At 33.0% G+C, this 5,164-nt stretch overlaps 1 pseudogene; it reads left to right on the forward strand.

The window, feature by feature from the left end:
* The first annotated feature begins 1,582 nt into the window (after positions 1-1,582).
* On the forward strand, positions 1,583-4,919 carry LOC114172683 (annotated as a pseudogene).
* Positions 4,920-5,164: the final 245 nt, after the last annotated feature.

The following is a 5,164-nucleotide window of genomic DNA, read 5'->3' on the forward strand; positions in this document are numbered from 1 at the left end:
AAAGGGAAAAAAGAAAATATAATAGAAAAATACAGGTAAATATAGATTTAAGTTATATAAAATAAATATTAAATATGTTTGTACACCTAACACAATTTTTTGCATGATCAAGGTTCTAGTTAGAAGCTTTAACCTTTATTTATTTATTAATATATATATATATATATATATATATATATATATATATATATATATATATATATATATATATATATATATATATATCCGAATTCAATTTTAACCATTTTTTCTAATATATAATATTATAAATAATCCATAGTTCAATATAAGTTGATACATTATATCAAGTTTTAATTTGTAATTTAATAACTTATAATATTTTTGTTGATATTGATATTTATTACATATTTTTTGTATCATACATATTAATATGTATGATAAGAAAATATACAATAAAAATTAACATCAACAAAAATATTATAAATTATTAAATCTTGAAGTCTACCAAAATAATAGTGCAAAAATATGAGCACTTAAGTTTTGTAGGAACATGTCTAAAACTAAATCTTAGAAGTACAAGATAGAGATTGTCCATCATCAAGCAACTTCCCATCATTAAATTTTTCTTTTTTCTTTCACCATGATATTTCCATCAACCAATGGAGAGTTTAAAATAGAAATTGAATCATCCAATCAACCATTAGGCTCCCTTCAATTGAAGTCAAAGTATACTAATAAAGATTGATAAGGAGTAAAAGATGCAAAGAGAACATTGTCCTTTAAAAGTTTCTTAAAAAACAAATTTAATTGAAAAGTATCACAACATTAAAATCGAAAATATTTTATTGCTTACAAAAGAGCAACAATACGTAACTATTTTATATGATTTCATCGACAAAAGCAAATGATTTTAAGCAAAGAAACAATTATATACATTCGTTTAAAAATTCAAAAGAGGAAATACCGACTAAAAGTATAAAACTCCTATCTATACATTCGTTTAAAAAATAAGAAAAGAAAATTAGAGTTGACTCAAAATGAAAAAAGTTGAATATAAAGCATCTATACTAAACAAACAAGTAAAACCTATATTACATAAATTATCTTTTAATTTATTTATTCATTTTATTTATACTTATCACAAGTTAATGCATTTTCATAAAAAAAATAAAATAAAGAGAAAAATGGTCAGTTTTTGAACCAGAATAACCCTATCCTAATATATAATTTTTTCTACCTCGAACATAATTATTTCTCATAAAATATACCTAAAATTTACCAAAAGATACCATTTAACTAAATAAGTTAAACCAGACACGAATTAATTCATTTATCTAAAACTTTAAATTAAGTCAATAAGATAAAAATCACTTCAAATATTTTCTGTCGGAGCAAGAAGAAAAAAACATTTGTAACAGAAAAAAAGAAGTATGTATGTGCTCCGAAACATTATGAGAGTGCTCGAATTGGGCCGCACGAATATGACGGGTCGGTGTCGGGCGCCCATTCTAAAACCCTCGCTCTTCGCACTCACTGCTCTTCGCTTTTGTCTTCCTTCTCCTAAAACCCTCGCCTCTGTACTCCATAGTTAGGGATTTTCATTCTCCTCATCACTTCTTCAATGGCCACTCTTCTTCTCAGACACTCCTCTTCCATTTCTCGCCGCCTCTTCCCCTTAGCCTCTCAAATCCACTCTTTCGTATCTCGTTCTCCTCTCTCTACTCCCAATGACTCCACTTCCACCTCCTTCTATTCTTTCAATTCCAATCCATGGTGGAGATCCATGGCAACTTTCACCAGAACGTAACACTTTTGCTTTCTCTTTTTCGTCGCAAAATTTAAAATATACAAGTAACAGTAATCGTTATTAGTATGTCTTTTACTTGTTTTGTTCATCTTATTGTTTGACTTTGCAGGAAGCCTCACGTTAATGTCGGAACTATTGGACACGTGGATCATGGGAAGACCACGCTAACTGTGGCAATCACCAAGGTCTTGATTCACTCTTTGTTTAAATGTGTGTTGAGGTGGATGTTTTGGTGTTTATTACTCAATTAGGTTTGATCAGGTGCTTGCGGATGAAGGGAAGGCTAAGGCTGTGGCCTTTGATGAAATTGACAAGGCTCCTGAAGAGAAGAAGAGAGGAATCACCATTGCAACGGTATGGAATCACACTCTTTTGGTCTTGCAATTGATTGTGTTGTTTTCTGTTGATATGTATGCTTGCTCTATATTTCGGTTTTCAGGCTCATGTGGAGTATGAGACTGCAAAATGACATTATGCGCATGTGGACTGCCCTGGACACGCGGATTATGTTAAAGTAAGCTTTCGAATTTGGTTTAGTTTCTCTAAGAATGTTTTTTTTATTGGAGTTATGAATTGCCTAATGGAAGCTGGGTGGCTAAGTTGTGGCGAACAAATTTAAGCAATTTTACCTTGTATAATAGTTAATTGTGGAATTTAGCATATTTTGGTGCTTGTGTAGCCTGACCTTCTTTTCAAAATGAGATGGAAAATTTATGCTAGGAATTTGGAAGTAGATTAGTTTGTAACAAAATATATTTTATAGGTATTGATTACACTGTATATTGGCAACAGCTGCATTTGTCAGATTCCTATTTTGTTCACTGTATGCTTTATAATTGTCTATTTTTTTTTTCAGAATATGATTACGGGAGCTGCCCAGATGGATGGTGGTATACTTGTTGTATCTGCACCTGATGGACCAATGCCTCAAACCAAGGAGCACATTCTTCTTGCTCGCCATGTAGGTATTCTACTGATGTGGTTTGTATATATATACCTAGAACGTCTACACCTTTCTCCTTACTTCTAGATTGACATATTTTATCTTTAAATGTATTATGCAGGTTGGTGTGCCATCTCTTGTTTGCTTTCTAAATAAAGTTGATGCTGTTGATGATCCAGAGTTGTTAGAGCTTGTAGAAATGGAGTTACGTGGTAGGGTGTTTCTCTAAGGCTTCTCTTCTCTTGTCCATGCTCAGAAAATGAATAAACCTGCTTAAGTTTCTGTAATCTTTGTGTTTGCTAAAATGTGTTTTTATGATAATGTTTTTTGCAGAGCTAGTGAGCTTCTACAAGTTCCCTGGGGATGAAATCCCGATCATTAGAGGTTCAGCGTTGTCTGCTTTACAGGGTACAAATGACGAGATTGGAAGACAGGCCATTCTAAAATTAATGGATGTTGTAGATGCATACATTCCTGACCCTGTTCGCCAACTTGACAAGCCCTTCCTAATGCCAATTGAAGATGTGTTCTCAATTCAGGTAAAAGGACCTGAACTTTATTTTTTGGGTTAATTTTTGAAGAAAGCAGATTCATTGAAGTAAAGATGGCCTCAGTTATAAAATTATTACAATTTGTAATGTAAGTCTTGTGTTTTTATCATGTTCTATCACTTTCCATATGCTCCAGTATAAACACCGTTTAGGTAACGACACTGTTTAAGAAGTACTATTTATTACTATTCTGTTTACGTTAAAATTGCTTTAAATTCCTTATATGCTCCTTCAGTTCACTCAAACTACAGCAATTATTGATGTGCTTAACATCATAAGCAGATGGGATTATGAACACTGGAGCATATGTGGAATAGATGTTTATAATACCGGTCATCTTTGTAACTGTGGTCACTTTAACAAATTCTTTCTTGTTCTTCTAAATCTCTAGTTAGGTGAAGGATAAAATTTCAAAATCTTAAATTTCAAATTCTTAATTCGGTCTAGGGTTTTTGAAGAATAAAAAAGGAAAGGAGGTAGCATTTGTTACGGCCTTGCTCTTTGTAATGATATGACGCAGTGGAAATTTAAATCTTAACATAGTGCTTTAAAAACTGTTGTCTCATATAATTGTTTTTTTTCCCTTAAAGAGAATATCAAAATTTCTATTTTCAACACTTAGTTCTCTCAAAATCTGCATTTGTTTCATTACATATATTGGATTGTATGGACATAAATAAATATGGGGGCAATGGTTTCCATCATTTCAGCTGCTTTATATTTTTCATTTGTGATGAAGGGACGTGGAACAGTTGCCACTAGCCGTGTTGAACAAGGCGTCATTAAAGTCGGTGAAGAAGTAGAGGTGTTAGGTCTAATGCAGGTATGTATGTTCATTGAGTCATTTCCTATATATAGCTGCCTTCTGATCCTTCCTGTTAATAAACTAACATTAATTATTCTTTCAATAAAAACACTACAGATTAATCAGAAACCTTTCATTAAAGACAAAACATCAATGTATATTAATTTCTTACAAACAAACAATAAACCAGTCGAAATTATTCCCCCCAAATAAACATTTCACATTTACTGTGTTTGAAATAGAAAAAAATGTAAAGTATAATAATGCTTGCATGGCTTAGGATCTTATTTTCATGCAGTATATATAACAGAATATTGGATGGACCCACATGTCAAATCACTCTCTTTGAGGTTCCCTGGTTTATCAATGGTCACCGTCTGTTGAAGGAACCATACTTCCTCATGCTTGATGTACTTCTCAACTTCTTCTTCAAACTCTTGATAAAATTCGAAAACTGGTCGTTTAGGTTATCCCTAGCATTAGCCTCGTCATCATCTCGTAGTGGTACAGGTGTAACGTTGCTCTGCTCCCGACCGATGTGGGACACGGTTCTAAGTTTACCCTTGGCACGTCGAATGAAACTGTTGAAAGTTTCATCGTTATCAAGTGAGGTGTTATCTGAGTTCGCCGCACGACCATGTTGTCCCTTCCAAGCGCGTGTGGTCTCTACTGCTGGATTAGCAGCACGCCACCTCATCCTTGGATCATATCCAGCTTCACTTGAAGCAACTCTTGTTGCCTTTCCATGAACCTTTGAACATGATGAGTTCCTGTTCCATGATGCAGGTTGGTTTGAAAAGTGTTCGATGCAAGGTATATGGTTTCTCGACAAACTTGGTTAAGCTCAAATGATTATAAGTTGAGTTGGTGTAACTTGTTTTATAGTGTGTTATGAGGGTGTAAATGGAAGATTATGAACTAAAATAAGAAAGAAATAGTGACATGTTTTGAATAGGTATGTGTATGAGGACTAATTGTTTTTCGTAGGAGCTATCCAGTTAAGATTCTGAACAGCAATTAAGAAGAGCTTTTTCTAATTTTCCACGGAATATAATGGTGTCAAACTCCAAAACAACCAAGTACTGATGTATATACAG

The sequence above is a fragment of the Vigna unguiculata genome, unplaced genomic scaffold (genome assembly GCF_004118075.2).
Source record: "Vigna unguiculata cultivar IT97K-499-35 unplaced genomic scaffold, ASM411807v1 contig_679, whole genome shotgun sequence".
In the NCBI taxonomy this organism is placed as follows: domain Eukaryota; kingdom Viridiplantae; phylum Streptophyta; class Magnoliopsida; order Fabales; family Fabaceae; genus Vigna; species Vigna unguiculata.